Here is a 17455-nt window from a genome sequence, read left to right as displayed (position 1 = left end):
ACTCTGATGTGGGCTGATTCTGTGAGCACTGTTTTGTTCCTTTGTTTACTGAGCACCAACTTTGTGCTGGGGACACGGGCAAGTGACCTCCTCTAGTCCTGGCAACTGCTCTGCCAGGGAGATCCTGTTAGGCTCATTTTACAGTGTGGAAGCTGGAGTTCACACAGGCATACTAACTTGCTCGAGATCATGCAACTGGCCCTAAAGCACACTTCTCCTACAGTACTGTCCTGCACACTGGCCCCCAGCAGGTGCACAGGCCTGGGTGGGGGAGCAGGCCACAGAGTTAATGCAGAACATGAAATGGGAGTCCTTGGATCAGCAGCACAGATGATACTGAAAGAGCCACAACTTAGACCTGTATGGATCCTTTTTTTTTCCTTTCTGCTTTTAAAATCCATATCCTGAAGCTCAGAGTTCTCACCCTAGAATCACTGTGACTGGGAAATTTTTCTGCTCCAGGGTCTCCTTTCCCACGGACAAAATAGGAATAATAAAAACAACAGCAGGATTCTGAAAGTTATGCAGCATTAATGTCCAGAAAATATTTACTGTTTTTGAACAACTGCTAATTGAGGGCTTTTATGCTGATAAAAATAAAATGCATGAAAGCCCAAGATAGCCACAAGCTGTGTGTTTAATTCAAAACTGAGCTGTAGGAGAGAAAAACGGCAGCCAAATTCAACCAGGGATTCAGGGAGCCTCGCATTAGGAGAGAAGACATTGGACTTCACAAAATTCCATCCCTGTAAAGCATGGGTGAGTGAGTGACAAGCCTTTCAGCCAATGAGATTCCACATCAGAAGCAACGACATCATGGAGGCAAAAGCTTATTCGTTGTTGGCCTCTGAGACCCAACCCCAAGCTACTGGCATGGGTAAAACTGCTTTTCATCGTTGTGGAGGAGACAGTGCACCCCAGAACAATGTTTTATCCAGCCTCTAGCAACCAACTGATTCCGAAAACCCTTGTATGCTTTCTGCTTTACCCAGATGGGGGTTGTTGTGTGTACCCCAGGGTTGTTGTGCAGTCCTGGGGCAGTTGAGAACACCTGTGATGAACAGTGCAGCTCATGCATTTTCCACTTGGGTTTCCCGAAGAATCCTGCTCCACCTGTTGCGGTTTTTCTAGTGTCGCTGCAGGACGGACACAGTCTGTTAGACCAGGAGCTGAGAAAGACCAGGACCAGGAGCAGTTTGCTCATTTGCTTAGCCATTGGAAGTTATGTATATATTCACCTCTCAAAGCAGCTGCAATCCAGACTTTTGCAGTTTGAAGGCTCTTTTCCTCCCCAGGGAAATGTGCCTCCCCTGGGCATGACAGAGGTGGTAAGAGCACTGCAGACTCTACAGATAGCGGAGTGGAGGGTGCATTTATCTCATGGGCAATTCCAATGAGAGACACTCTGCATTCCTGCCCCAGGACAGCATTTCCAGCTGGGAATGAAATCTTCTTTGGCTGAGAGGGTCTGGTCAGAACTATGAAAAAGGGTGATATGATGCATGCTTGGCTTGTCTGTTATTTTCACATTTTGAGGTCACGTGGCAGTAAAATTTATGAGAGAAAGAAATTCAAGGCCACAGACTTTGTTTTCTTCATGTATTATTATGTGAGGAAAGGCCATTGGATTTGAAGTCAGAATCGGTGTCTAAAACAGGCTCCCAAATTACCAGATGTAGGACTGGACAAAGCCTCTTTGGGCCTTAGGTTTCTCAGGTATAAAGAACTATTGATAAGAACACCTATCTTACATGGTTGATGTGAGGGTAAAATACAGTGATTTGTATGTAAGTATTCTGTAAGATATAGTGGACTTTAGCAGTGTTATTAGATCAAATCATATACAATTGCCTATTTTGGTGGTAAAACCAGTTGAGCACGAGCAATTTCATATGATTCAACCTACCAAGTATTATATAGGGCCTGATGCCTAGATGGGATTCTAGTGGATTCTGTGGTATGCTATGCAGCAACCTCCTTTAGGACTGAGCATTGATTCCCACAGCTAATGGAACTCTGTGTTGCTGACAGCGCCAGCTCAAGGCTTTCAACTGAAGCTCTTGCTAGGAATTGCCCTCAGTGGTCATGAGCCTCACTTAAGGCCCCCTCCTCTTCCTGGGGACAGCCCACATTCATTGGCTGGTCAATGGGCGATAAATATCCCCTGGCCAATAGGTGGGACAGGAAGCCTCTAAATGGCCATCTTAGCTCCAGGGCTTCTTTTGGAGACATTTGTGGCCTTTGCTGTGGCTGCATCAAAGCTGAACTCCTTCCTCTGCCACCCTTGCTTCTTTCTCGTCCTCTGCTGGTGTTGATCCCCAGTAAGCTTTCTGCAGGCAAACCTCCATCCTAAGTGTCTGTTTCCTGGGAGTCTGACCTAAGATATCACTGAATATTTTTTGAATGACAGATGACATACTTGGGCACCTGGATGCCTCATGTTATTTCATCAGCTATGTGCCCAGCCCTAGACTTGATGCTGTGGACATGGAATATAAGACACTGTCCCTGGGCTCAGTGACTTTACAACCTAATTTTGGAGCTAAGAAGCCTAACACTAATGGAGGCAGTTGTTTGCTTACAGCAAGTTTTATTCCTGAAAAAAAGGCACTCATAATCATTAATAGTATAAATTAAATCAGTTATATCCTTCAGGGGCAATGGTCAAGTTGTTTTTTGTTTGTTTGTTTGTTTTTGTTTTTTGTTTGACGCCTGGGCTGGAGAGCAGTGGTGTGGTCGCAGCTGGAGGATCTGCCTCTAAGATGGCTCCCTCACATGGCTGTGGGTTGGAGGCTCAGCAACTGTCTGGCTGTTGGCAGGAAGTCCAGGTGCTCCCCATATGAACCTGTCCATGGAACTGCCTAAGTGTTCCCATGAGATAGCAACTAGCTTCCCAGACTGAGTGATCTAAGAGAAGGAGAAGGAAGCCTTTTAGTCCTAATCTTAAAAGCCATTCAATGACTTTTTGTTAGAAGGAAATTTAGAGTCATATCTTAAAACTATTACAGCCATGATTCTGCCTTCTGGAAGAATCTCTTGCTATTGTTCCTGTAGTGGTATCAGTAGCCACACCCAGAATATTTTCCGAGATGTAATTATCAGGCCTGATCTGTTTTTTTCCTTCATCCTCGTGGCTCTTTGTCAACTTGATGAGACTACTTTGAGTTTAAAAAAGAAAATTATTAGGAAAACCAGTTCCTTAATCTGATCATTGGTGGAGCATTGAGTTATTTCATTCAGCTGAGAAGTTTACTGGGCCTTTGTCGCTAAAAGTATTTTAAATCCCAACTTGTAGGAAATCTTATCTCCTACTGCTTGGGATTTAAAAATAGCTGGACTTTCTAACCCTTCAATACCCACATTTCTCTACAAATTCTCTTTCATTCTGCCTACTCACCAGTCAGCCAAAAAAAGCCAACAGTAGCCATTGGAGAAGATGCCCCGGGGTCCGAGTTTGAATTCTGGCTGTCCCTATTACCTATAGGACCCTGGGCAGATTAACCTCTCCGCATCTCAGCACCTTATGGTACCCACCTCATGGGGTTGCTGAGAATATTGAATCAGTCAGTATTTTAAAGCACCCAGAACAGTGCTTCACACATAGTATATATGAGTGTTTGTTAAATAAGTGCAAAATATTAACTCTGTCCTGGGGTTCTTGGTTGAAAAGAACTACTAAGTTCCAATGCTATTAATCAATATTTAATTTCTATTTCATTATTCTGTTTGGGGGATTATTTTTAAGTTGTTCCTCTTCACTCCTAAGGCACAAAGGTATTCTCCTACATCATCTTCTATTAAACTTGTAATGCAGCCTTCCAAATTTGGGTGAGATCCCATCTTGATTCCACTATTATACATGGCTTTGACATCTGCTGTTATTTTTTGCCACGTGGCAAGTGAGTTTTCCCAGCCCCATCCTAGACAGTCTGTTCTTCCCTCAGTGATTGTAGAGCTGCCTTTATCATAGCCCCAAACACACCTGGGCCTGTGTCTGAGCTCAGTACTGCGGCTGCTGCCACTGCACCATCGTCATGCTGTTAATTAGTGTGGCTTTAGGGAAAGTGTTAGTATCTAGCAGGTCAAGTCTTTCCCTGCTCTTGTTTTTCAAAATAGTTAGCTATGCATGGACATTATTCCCCCATATACATTTTAGAATGAGTATATCAAATTCCTAAAGCAGCCTGGCATTGTGGCATTGATTTTGATTGGTGTAGCGTTAAATTTATACATCAGTTTGAGGAAGAATAGATATCTTTATAATATTACACGAATCCAGCTGAAAGCATGAAATGTCCCTTTTTTCAGATCTTTAAAAAAATGTCCTTTAAAAGAGTTTAAATTTGTCTTGCTCTGTCACCCAGGCTGGAGTGCAGTGGTGTGATCTCGGCTCACTGCTAACTCTGCCTCCCAGGTTCAAACGATTCCCCTGCCTCAGCCTCCCAAGTAGCTGGGGCTACAGATGCACGGCACCATGCCCAGCTAATTTTTTGTATTTTAATAGAGTCGGGGTTTCACCGTTTTGCCCAGGCTCATCTCGAACTCCTGATCTCAGGCAATCTACCCGCCTCAGTCTCCCAAAGTGCCAGGATTACAGGCGTGAGCCACTGTGCCCGGCTTTTTTTTTTTTNTTTTTTGAGATGGTGTTTCCCTCTGTTGTCCAGGCTGAAATGCAGTGGCTTGTCTTGGCTAACTGCAACTTCTGCCTCCTGGGTTCAAGTGATTTTCCCGCCTCAACCTCCTGAGTAGCTGGGACTACAGGAATATATGTATTAGCTGGCTAATTTTGTATTATTACAAAATTAGCATGTATTAGCTGGCTAATGTATTAGCTGGTGAATTTTGTATTATTAGCCAGCTAATACATCACCATGGCTGGCTAATTTTGTATTTTTAGTAGACACTGGATTTCATCATGTTGACCAGGCTGGTCTTGAACTCTTGGCCACAAATGATCTGCCCGCCTTGGTCTCCCAAAGTGCTGGGATTACAGGTGTGAGCCACTGCACCCAGCCTCTGTCTTAAGTATTCTTTAATTTAATTCCTATATACAATATAATTTTTGTCACTATTGTGAATCATCATCTTATTATTCTTTTGCTGACTTTTGATGGTAAAGGGAAATGCTATAAATGAGTTTTGATAAGTTTTTCTAGTCTTCGATGATCTTTATAAACTCCTTTTGGTTTTTTATTATAGATGATCCTATAGTCTGCAAATTATGACCTTTTAATATTTTCCCTTCTCACTCTTCTGCTGTTTAAAAAAAAAAATTCTTGCACTGTTGGCTGAACCCTTGAGAACTATGCTAAAGGGCAGTCCTGCACGGGAGAGCATGGTCTTGCTTTCACACTTACAGGGAGTGAGAATCAAATTTTTCCCTTAGCAGAGTATTTGCTCTAAGTTTTCTGGTGTATAATCTTTTCTAAGTTAAGGAATTTCCTTTCTGTTTTTAATTTCTTCAATTTGTTAAGAGATTTCCCCACCTTAATAAATCCTTATTCAACTTTACAGTGTCTCTTCTGTAGAAATTGAGATAATCATAAGATTGTTCTCCCTTATCCTAGCAATGTTAAAAACTACATTGACAAATGCTTCCCATGGAACCATTCTTGCCTTCCTGAGCTGAATACTATTTGGTTGTAATGTTTCTTAATATACTATTAGACTCAGTTAGATTGTGTAGCATATTAGCTTTCCCTTGGAATTTTTGGTAATGTCCACCAAATTTTCAAGGGATAGCTAATATGCTACACAATCTAACTGACTTTAACAGTGTATTAAGAAATGTTTTGGTAGACATTACCTATGAAACCATCTGGGCCTCACACCCCAGGTTTTGCTAGGCAGTGTTTTCATTGTGATTTTATAATTTTCTTTTAGTTTAATATAAATAAATTTGTTAGTATTGGTTTCCAGATACAGTCGACCCTTAAACAACATAGGTTTGAATTGCATGGGTCCACTTATACTGGAGTTTTCTTCTGCCTCAGCCAACCCTGAGACAGCAAGACCAATCCCTCCTCTTCTTCCACCTCCCCAGCTACTCAATGAGAAGACAGTGAGGATGAGGACTTCGATAATAATGGTCCGCCTCCGCTTAACCAATAGGAAGTGCATTTTCTCTTTCTTAGGATCCTCTTAATAACATTTTCTTTGCTCTAGCTTACTTTATTGTAAGACTACAGTATATTATATATTATAACATACACAATATGTGCTAATCAACTATTTGTGTTATCAGTGACGTTCCTGTCAACAGTGGGCTATTAGTAAAGTTTTTGGAGGGAGTCAAAAGTTATACGTGGATTTTTGACTGAAAAGGGGGTCAGTGTTCCTAACTCCCATGTTGTTTAAGGGTCAGTTGGATATGGTATTTCAAAAAGATACTTACTTGATATATATATATATATATATATATATATATATATATATACATATATATACTGATTCCTTAGAATTGACCGTTGAGGTACATAGTCAATTTTTAGAAACATCCTATGTGTGCCTGAAAAGAATGTGTATCTTCTTTTTGTTAGGGATGGAGTCCTGTAGATAACTCACAGTTCAAGCATACCCTATGTCTTTGCTTATAATTTTTGTCTGCTTGAACCATTAGTGTTTGAGAAAGGTGTACTAAGTCTTCACTCACAACTGTTGATTTACCCTGGCTTCATGTATTTTGAGGATATATGGTTTTGAATTCAGGTGATTATATCTTTTGGCTGTATGATTCTTTTTGCCAGTAACCTATGATCCTTTTTAACTTGAATTCTATTTTGTTAAATGTTGAGTTTGATACCCCAGTTTTCCGATTTGAGCTCAACTTTTCCCACCTTTTATTTTCAACCCCTTAAAAAAATCTTTGTGGAAGTGGAATGGTGGTGATCAGATGCTGGGAAGGGAAGGGGACTGTAGGGATGAAGAGAAGTTGATTAAGGGGAACAAAAATACATCTGGATAGAAGAAATAAGTTCTAGTATTCAATAGTACAGTAGAAAAGTTGTTCTTAACAGTAGTTTATGGTAGACCAAGCATGGTGGCTCATGCCTGTAACCCCAGCACTTGGGGAGGATGAGGTTGGTGAATTACTTGAGGCAAGGAATTCACGACTAGCCTGGGCAACATGGGGAAACCTTGTCTCTGCAAAAAAATAGAAAAACTAGCTGGGTGTGGTGGCACATGCCTGTAGTCCTACCTACTTGGGAGTATAGCTTGAACCCAGGAGGTTGACGGTGCAGTGAACCGTGACTGTACCACTGCACTCCAGTGTGGGTGACAGAGTGATACCTAGTAGCCCCCCGTGACTATTGTTTCCTTCTTTGTGTTCATAAGTTCTCATCACTTAGCTCCCAGGGTTAATCTTCTTTGAAATGTCCACTGGATTCCCATCACCTACGGAATAAAGTCACAGCTTCTTAAGAATCGATGAGAAGTTTCATTGTTGACTAAGGGCCTGTTCTGTGCCAAGGGCTGGGAAACTCGATGAGCCAGCCAAAGCTGCCTCCAGGCTGCAGACAGGAAGGCACCAGGCTCTAGCAATGGGTCCCCAGTTTTGCTTGTGAGCTGCATTCCACTGGCCACAATGCCTTTCATAGAGATGAGGTATTAATAGTATTTGAGGAAGACTTTATGAGGGAGATTGGACTGGAGCTGAGCTTTGAAAGATGAATGAAATCATTTGGGGGATTCATTCACAAAAAACACAGAGACTGGCCAATATTGGTTTGCAGAGTAAGTTTTGGGCATTGTAATAAGACTAGTCTTGTTGGACCAGTAGATTCTTGTGCTGAGTAGTGTGAGGCTAGAAAGAGAGGACATGTGAATGAATGTGAGTGCATGTGAGGGTCAGAGAGTATGTATGCGTGTGAGTAATGTGTGTGCAAATGTGAGTGGGTGTGTCACTTTGAGAGAGTGCTAAGGTGTAGAGGCTGCATTTCTTGGTTTTTATCTGGATGATATTAAAACTCAGAAAAATTCACATTGGCATCATTTGTACTTCCAGTTTATCAGCTGTTAATTTTCCCTGTCCAAGCATAGTAGAGTAGCCACACTGATTTAACATTTTTAATCTTCATGTATGGTATATTTTGGAAATCTGAAATTAAGCAAAAATCTTGAAGAGTGGGGAAAATAAGTAAGTACCCTTTGGGAGATCCACATTGGGACCAGGCCCCTTTGGAAGTATGAATGGGTTTTCTGCCTCACATCCTGATACAGTGTCCAGGGTGAGGGTGTAGTGATTAAGGTAAATACAGATTGAGTGGGGGCAGTGTCTGAGCTGAAATGGGGTCAAGCTGATCCGGACTCATTCCGAGTTTGGGCTGTGGTGGCCTTGGAGAACCTGGTAAGCATTGCCTTATTGCTGGGTCAATTTCACAGGCTTCACTTGCCAGCTGGAAAAGGAGAGAGGGGCTCTGGGTTCTATCTACCCTTGCTGTCTTGTAGGTCATGAGGATCTTGGCATTTTCTCCTAACTCTGAAGTGGTCCTTCATTCACAAAGGGGGATCACCTGAAACTGTCACATGAGAAAGTTCATAGTTTGTTGTTTTAAATAATATATGAGAAAAGTGCTAGAAACAGCTACTTGAATTTTAACATGAAGGCCCATGTTTCAGCTTTCTTCCAAGGGCCAAACCATATGGTACCTTGGACCTTATACCAAAGCAAGGCTAAAAGCTATTTTAAGTGCTTGCGGTTTAAAGTGTCTTATTTTGGGAGAAAAGGGAAAAGAGGCTAAGTGTGGAGATGATGGAGAGGTCATCTCTTCACAGATATTTCAATCTCTCTTAAATCTTAGTATCTGAGATGATTACAATGCAGTGCCATTGATGGCAGGAACTTTCCATGCGAGGAAATGTCAAACTCTGTCTTGGATGGGCCCCACCCAGGTGAGTTAGCCCCGACTGTATTTATGCTTTTCATTTCGTGCTTGACATATAGATGGAGAATTGGTCTTTTTAATAAACTGGACATGTAAACACTGGAGAAAATGACATTTGTTGCCTTTTGATGTGCTAAAGAAAAGTGGGAGTCTTCAAAAAATTATCTTGGTCTTAGTCTTAGTTAAATCGACAATATGCATAACTTACCAGCTGAAAGTGTACAGGTCGTCATGAAATTGTGTGGTTTTCTGACACGTGTGCCTCTAGCTTGCATATCATTACCACCCAGCAGTTGGTCTGGAGCAGAATGAATTTATATCTCTTATTAATGACATGGGGCCCATTTCACATCCTTATTAGCCAAGAGAGTAAGTGGATCAAACTGGAAAACCCATACATTTTGTAAAAATACTTAATTTTTTTTTTTTTTTGTAGAGGCTGTGACTGTGTCTAAAAGCTTGTTTTTAATGGTGACAAACATTGTTATCATAATTGGCTTCTGTTTGCTCTAATTCAAGGGTCAAAAACTGAAATGCCTTCAGAGGCCCAGGAAGGACTGGCTGTAACTGGGAAACACACGGCATCTGAAGGGAACAAGCAGCGACTTATTTGCTCTGGCTGATTTATAAACAGTGTCACCTGCCTTTCCAGTTTATCAAGAAACTCTGGAGATTTTATGAGATTTGAATTTTAAATTTTGAGAATTAAATGTTTTAAATAAAAGTCAGTGGCTCCAGCAATCCATGATGGGCTGAGTACTAGACAGCTGGCTTGCATCCTCACATTTGTGGGGTTTTTATATTTTATTTGTAGAGACAGGATCTCACCATGTTGCCCAGGCTGGTCTTAAACTCCTGGCCTCAAGCGATCCTCCCACCTCAGCCTCCCAAAGCGTTGGGATTATCAACGTGAACCACCACACTCCAGTTATAGTTTTGTTTGTCATGGTCATATTGAGGGAATGTGTCCTCTTTCCGGGTCCACAAGGGGGCGTAGTTTTAAGGGCAAGAACTTCTCAGTGTCACACCCTCCCCCGCCCCCCGCCCCCGCGCCCCCATCTCTCTTCATCTGGAAGATTTAACGGCTCTTCTAATTTTTGCAGGTGCAGGAAGAATCAAAAAGTCAATCACTCCAGCAGAAGTTTTAAGGAACTCCTTTCATTGGCCCAGGGTCTTAGAGAAGGTGGGATTTCCTCCCAGGTTAAAAGTCCCCTTCTTTCACACGCCTTTGGACTCCATGTTTGGATCCCCTTCCACCCTCGTTGAAGACGTCTTTGTCTCTCCTGGATTTTCCCCTCTGGAGTCCACACTCCAGAGTTCCCCTCTAGAGTGTCCCCTCTAGAGTTCCACACTCTCTAGTGGAAGCCTGTCTTCCCCTCCTAAACTCCATCTATCTCTAGTCCCTTCCACTCAGTGTGGAAGCTGCTTCCATCTCCTGGATTCCATCTTTCTGGATTCTCTCACTCAGTGTGAGAGGAGCTTTCCTTCTCTGGTTTTCCCCCTCTGGGAACCCTTCTCTCTCAGTGTGAGAGCGGCTTTTCTTTCTCTCACTCAATGTGAGAGTTAGCTGTTCCTTTCTCTCTTTCTCTCTACCTAAATAAATCACTTTCTACAAACACTTCAGAGTCTGGCATTTACTTTGACAAGTGCACTGCGCCATGGTCTCTCTCCCATTCTTGGGGGAGTGATAGACCAAGAACCTAGAGAAACGTCCTCTCAGGGGAACTGAGGGGTCCCCTGAACCCCAACATTACAGTATGGCCAATAACGTTTCAAAAACATCAGTGGAAGAATTCTTGTTGGTGTGAATTGGAAACAAAACTCAGAGAACATGGCCTAATTTAACAAGTTAGTTTGAAGTGCATCTATCAAGCAGAAAACCAGCAAGAGAAAAAAATAGTGCTCCTAGGAAGAGGCAACGGGTTGCATAATGTTAAGGCAGGCGTTTTGCCCACCTGAGCGTAACTGTATGCCCCGCTGCCTTTCTTGGGGCCTTATGATTCTGCGGTCACCTGTTTCCTTGCTACTTGACTTTGGTGGGCAGAGTACTTTCTGCAGGTTTTCTCATAAATGAAAACTGCAGGAATACCAAAGATGGCAATGTTTGCATTGGCGATTTATAAACAGCAGCATGTTCAACTATAATAAGGATGATTAAAAACACACCACACACACACACACACACACACACACACACACACACACACACACACTTCCCCCAAACCAGCAGCATGGTGCCAACATTGATGACTAAAAGTCAACTCAAATGAGACTCTGAGACTTTTGAAGTATACTTAGATGCTTATGTGTCTCATGTTGGGGTCACTGGAAGGTTTTGGAAAGCACGCTTTTTTTTTTTTGCTTGTTTTTGTTTTTGAGACAGAGTTTCACTCTGTTGTCCCGACTGGAGTGCAGTGGCATAATCACGGCTCACTGCAGCCTTGACCTCCCAGGCTCAGGTGATCTTCCCACCTCAGCCTCCTGTGTAGCTGGGACTACAAGTGCATGCCACCACACTTGGTTAATTTTTTTTTTTTTTGGTAGGAACGGAATTTCAGCATTTTGCCCAGGCTGGTCTGGAACTCCTAGGCTCAAGCGATCCGCCTTCCTCTGCCTCCCAAAGTGTTGGGATTACAGGCCTGAGCCACTGCGCCTGGCCTAGCAAAGTTTTTGTTTGTTTATTTTTTGCTCAAGTTCCCCTTTCTGTGATCCAGAGACTGTCAGCTGTTCCCCTTTCTGCAGCCTCTACATGATGCATGAAAGAAAGCATTTTAGACAAAACTGTTGAAATACTTTGCTGTTCTCTACACAGTATTTGTAAATATATATCTTGTTGGGTTTCTGCGTTTGTCTTCTGGACTTAAAATTTGGAGCCACTCTTAGGGTGGCATTGAACAGTGTGGCCTAAGGAACTACACTGAGCTGCCGCTGGCTGCAGTGTGGAGCCCTGTGAGCGGCGAATAAGGACTGAAGGCCAATACAAATGAAAATGGTTGCTGGGATAATGGAGTTACTGTAATTTGTTAAACTTATACATAGTTTTGATAAATACCACATTCTAAAATAAAAAAGAATTTGAGAGATTGTGAGAAAATGTGTGTGTGTACATGAGTGTATGAGTGTGAGTGTGGGTGTGAGTGTATGTGGGTGTGAGTGTGTATAAGTGTGAGTGTGTGGGAGAATGTATTAGTATGAGTGAGTATACATGAGTGTCTGTGAGTGTGTGTGGTTGTGTATGAGTATGTGTGTATGTGAGTGTGAGTATGAGTGTGTGTGGTTTTGAGTATAAGTACGAGTGTGTATACATCAGTGTGAGTGTGAGTGTAAGTGTATGAATGTAAGTGTGAGCGTGAGTGTGTGGGCGTGTGAGTATAAGCGTGAGAGTACATGAGTGTATGTGAGTGTGTACATGGGTGTGTGTATGAGTATGAGTGTGTGTACATGTGTGTGTATTGCGTGGCGGTAAGTGTATGAGTGAGTGTGTGAGTGTACGTGACTGTGAGTGTATGAGCGTGTGGGTGTGAGTGTATGAGTATCAGTGTGTGTGTACATGAGTATATGAGTGTATGAGTGGGTGTGTGTATTAGTATGAGTGTGTGTGTATGTGAGTGTATATATGAATATGAGTGTGTGTGGATGTGTTTATGAGTATGAGTATGTGAGTGTACATCAGTGTATGAGTATCAGTGAGTGACTGTCAGTATGAGTATGAGTGTGTATGTGTGACTATGAGTGTGTGTGGATGTGAGTGTAAGTATGAGTGTGGTGTGGGTGTATGAGTATGTTCGAGTGTACATCTGTCTATGAGTATGTGTGTGGGTGTATAAGTGTGCATATGTGAGTGTGTGTGTATGTGAGTGTGTATGAACGAGTGTGAGTGTGAGTTGTGTGAGTGTATGTGAGAACACATGAGTGTGAGCATTTCTGACCAGCAGTGGCCTCTTGACAGTCCCCTCTGTCTCTGGTCAGTGTCATCAGCTGAGAAGGGACTGTGTTGCTCTTCAGTCTGGCTTGTGTTGGGTACAATGGACAAATTTGGAAGCTAAACCTGGTTTTCTTTTTCTTTTCTTTTCTTTCTTTCTTTTTCTTTTTTTTTTTTAACTGAGCTGTGCTCTTGTTGCCCAGGCTGGATGCAGTGGCGCGACCTCGGCTCACTACAACCTCCACCTCCCGGGTTCAAGTGATTCTCCTGCCTCAGTCTCCTGAGTAGCTGTAATTACGGGCACCTGCCACCACGCCTGGGTAATTTTTTTGTATTTATAGTAGAGATGGGGTTTCACCATGTTGGCTGGTCTCGAACACCTGACCTCAGGCAATCCACCCTCCTAGGCCTCCCAAAGTGTTGGGATTACAGGCGTGAGCCACCACACCTGGCTGAAGCTGGTTTTTAAAATTATCCATGTCCTTTCCACTACCCCCCTCATTGCTCCCAGGGTGGGGTCTGTCCTATAGCCCACTGAATCCCATTTCACTGACCAGCACTCTCTTCTTCCTATCCCAGGAGCACAGTCCCCAAGAACTTGTAAGCTATTTTCTGAATGTTTGAAAAGACAGTGGATTAGCCTGACCAACTCATTAGAATGGAGTTCACGTTGAAGTCATAAGACCTTTCTCATCTAAACTCTGGTGTGTGCTTGTAAAAATTGATTGTCAGCTGAATTGATATGGTGAACATCCCACCATGGGGTCACCTCTTTATAGCTCTCAAGGAATAGCCGGATAGCTGCCCAGCTCAGTGGTCAGGCCCTGCCCTGGGCACTTGGGCTGAGTCCCAGAAGCCTTTTTGGTCCATACGGGTCATTCACATTCTCTGACCCCTGGGTGGGGAGGGTACTGATACCTCCTGGTCTGCATTGGGCATTGGGCAGTATGCATGAAGTCAGGCATGGGAAATGTACTGTGTAGACCTGCCCTAAACATGTCTGCCCTGCTAAAATAAGAGCGCTGTTACCAGGCCCAGGTGTGTCCTGGGCTGAGCTCGCTGCAGTGTCTGAAAATGCAACTGAGATTTCCTTATTCATGTCTAACAGTTTGTTTTCTCTCTCCAAGCATAATATCCTGTTCTTGTCTCTGTCAAATTTCATTCTACTTTTTTTTTTTTTTTTTTAGACAGGATCTCACTCTTTCACCCAGGCTGGAGTGCTTTGGCGCAATCACAGCTCACTGCAGCCTCTACCACCCAGGCTCAAGGGATCCCCCCATCTCAGCCTCCTGAGTAGCTGGGACCACAGGTGTGTGCCACAATGCCTGGCTAATTTTTTAAATTTTGAAAAGTTTTATAGAGATGGGGGTCTCCCTATGTTGCTCACACTGGTCTTGAACTCCTAGCCTGAGCCAAGAGTTCAAGAAGTGATCTTCCCAACTTGACCTCCCAAAGTGTTGGGAGCCACTGTACCCAGTCAAATTCCTTTCTTAATGGTTTCTGCTTCTCTAGCATATTGCAGATGAATTTCAATTTAATCCATCACTTTCCTGGCCTCTTGTCCTTTCCCTAGTATTTTGTCATCTACAAACCTAAGGAAACTATTATCTACTATGTTACCTGGAACCTTGAAACAAATTGTGGAATGAACCTGCCCCCAATGCAGAATGGTATAGAACACAACTTTCTTAGTCCTGCAAAGACGACACAGATCTCGGAAGAGAAAAGCTTGAATGTACTGAGCCATGTGGCTACTGATCCATTATGCAAAAACCTAAAAGTATTAGCAGTTAAATCTGGGTCTCATAGTCTTCTCATAGACAAATCTTGAGCATTATGAAAAGCTTCTTTGAAGAAAGAACTGGTTCTTGATGTTCCGAAATATGCTTGTCTCTCTTATCATTTGAGGTGGATGGGCTGCCGTTTTGGAATCTGTATTGTGTATGGGCAGGGATGTGGGAGTTACCTGTCACCTGCTACCTGTTCCCCTCCCCAGGGCCCTTCCCTCTCCTTCCCTCCCCTTTCTACCCTCCCTGGGGCATCTCTCACCCCTCAATCATCTCCCCGTCCACCTTCAGATGACCATTTCCTCTTAGTGACAGATAATTAAATTCCTGAACAGAGGTCAGAATGCCAGGGATTTTCATAGCCGAGACTCAACCAAGGAGACCTCGAGACAGCAGCGGGCACACCTGTGTTCAGATAAGCTGACTTTCCTGTGTTTTCCATTTGTGACATCTGTCACCATGGGAACAATGGCAGTGCACCTGTCCCACTTGGCAGGGACTTCGGTTGGAGCCATTCCGCACCACACAGCTTGGGACTCAAACTGCCATGGAGGAGTCAGGAGACCTGTGCGCTGCTCACCTGTTCTGAGTGTGGCCTCCGGTAAACGTTAGCTTTTCTCGGCCTGACATGTTTTCTATGTTTAAAAGATGAAAAATACATCTAGACTTCTATTCATTCCTGTTGACTCTGGTTTAAACTCATTGATTGCAAACTCTTTTCATCCAGACCAGTAATTCAAGCGTTTTGTTTGTTTGTTTGTTTGAGACTGAATCTCTTTTGCCTAGGCTGGACTGCAGTGGAGCGATCTCGGCTCACTGCAACCTCTACCTCTTGGGTTCAAGCAATTCTCTTGCCTCAGTCTCCCAAGTACCTGGGATTATAGGTGCCCGCCACCACTCCCAGCTAATTTTTGTATTTTTAGTAGAGACAATTTTCCTCCATGTTGGCCAAGATGGTCTGGAACTCCTTACCTCAGGTGATCCACCTGCCTCGGCCTCCCAAAGTGCTGAGATTACAGGCCTGAGCCACTGTGCCCGGCCTCAAGTTTTCATGATAAGTTGTTAGCAATGCAATTGCACGACCCCACTCGTCCCTATTCCCAATTATCTGCCCTCAGAGAGTCTCTAATGAATATGACGTGAGGTAAAAGTTGGGACAGCTGGGACTCATTTGGCCATTTCCTAAATGTGTTTTCCAGCACAGGGGCTGAAGGGATGGCCCTGAGGCTGGTATCCCAGCCCTTCTCAAGGTCACATGAGAGTGAGATGGGCAGTCGAGGCCTCAGAGAGATTGTCTGCTCTCTGAGCTGCAGGTTTGGGGCATGTGGGCGTTGCCCAGGTAAGTGAGTGTGTCTAGCAGTGCATGTGCAAAATACAGGAAAAGGGGCCCTTTGATATTTCTAAAAACAAGTCCAATACGAATTCCAGCGTTTTATTAATATTAACCACCTAGAGAAGGGGGCGGGGGCTTGGTGGTTCCTGGAATTTCTTTCATCTCTCGAGTTCCTGGTCCCATCATGGAACCTGGGTGCTGCTCAGACTGTGCTGGCACCCGGCATTGCTTGGATACAAAGACCTTGGCCCTCTCTGAAAACGTTGATTTATGATCCTTTTGTTCCTGCTGTTTGTTTGAAGTGAGAACACGAAGGGAGAACTCACCAGGGGGTGCATGCATGGCTGGCTGGCTTGGCCTCCCAAGATAGAAGTCCCTGAAGCAAACAGACTTAAATCACTTGGTTGTTTTGAACCTCCGTAAGTGTCTTATTGAAGCTGATTGTTGTGACAGTGATCCTAAGTCACAAGACTTTCTGGGGAGATGGCTGTCATGCTGTATGGATTTCGTAAGAAAGGAGAGTCCAGGAAACAGGAAGTGCCCTTAGAGGCAGGCTGCAGGGCCAGCCTTCCTGAGGCCCTCGGGCAGGGGTATGGCCCACAGACCCTGTGCCTCTCAGGCCACACAGGATCAAGGGTAGACTAGAGCCTTGTCATAGTACTCCATGACAGTTCCTCTGGCTCTGTCTTGTTCTCTCTGTCGGAACTCAGCTCTCCTCCAAAGGAAGTCTGGGAGGCCCCAAGGAAGGTCAGACAGCGTGGGGGATGGGCCCCTGAGGCTTCCGGGCACCAGCCCCCTCCTCACTCCCATTTGCTTGGGCGCTGTCTGCTTACATTAAGGGGATGGCTTGTCCTTGCTGTCTGGTGCAAGGTCTCATGGCTGCCAACAGGGGTTTCCAACCTGGAGGCACCTCTGACAGCTGTGCTGAGGCCACTTTCCTTTCGTGGAGTTGCAATGCTCTCAGTGTTCTGAGCGGGTTTCAGGGGAGGATGGTACATAGCAGGCTGGCCCTCTTTGCAGCCATTCTGATCTCTTCTAGGGTGCAAAGGCTAACATCTCTCAGACTCCTTTACAACCGAAGATCCAGAGGTCACTTAAGACCATGAATCGGCTGACCTGTGAGGGGCTTGCTTTCTGAGCAGAGCCAAACAGAAAGGAGAGCGTGGGCCTCAGTTTTGCTGCTGTGGCTCAAACATGAGCCAGACACCTTAGCAGGGGCTTCTCTGTGCCGTTAAGAGGCTACTGGCTGTAGCAGGGAACAGCTCCTTGTCATTCTTGGAAAATTAGCCTAGGGTTTGCTGCTTCAGCTCTCCTGTGAATTCGGTTAACCAATTACTGTCCCTGGCGACATCTACGTGGGCTTGAATTTGCTGGAGTAGCTGCTGTGCTGTACAATCAAGCTCTGTCTGATACAAGGGGTATTATCCCCAAATTATCCCCAAACATGGGAATTATCCCAAAATAATAACTCCCATGTTTCGGGAATTATCCCCAAACATGCTACAAAGTGGTTCATGTGTTGTTTTGT

The sequence above is a fragment of the Cebus imitator genome, unplaced genomic scaffold (genome assembly GCF_001604975.1).
Source record: "Cebus imitator isolate Cc_AM_T3 unplaced genomic scaffold, Cebus_imitator-1.0 Scaffold42, whole genome shotgun sequence".
In the NCBI taxonomy this organism is placed as follows: Eukaryota; Metazoa; Chordata; class Mammalia; order Primates; family Cebidae; genus Cebus; species Cebus imitator.
The sequence above is the reverse complement of the archived record's forward strand: the minus strand, read 5'-3'. Positions refer to the sequence as shown.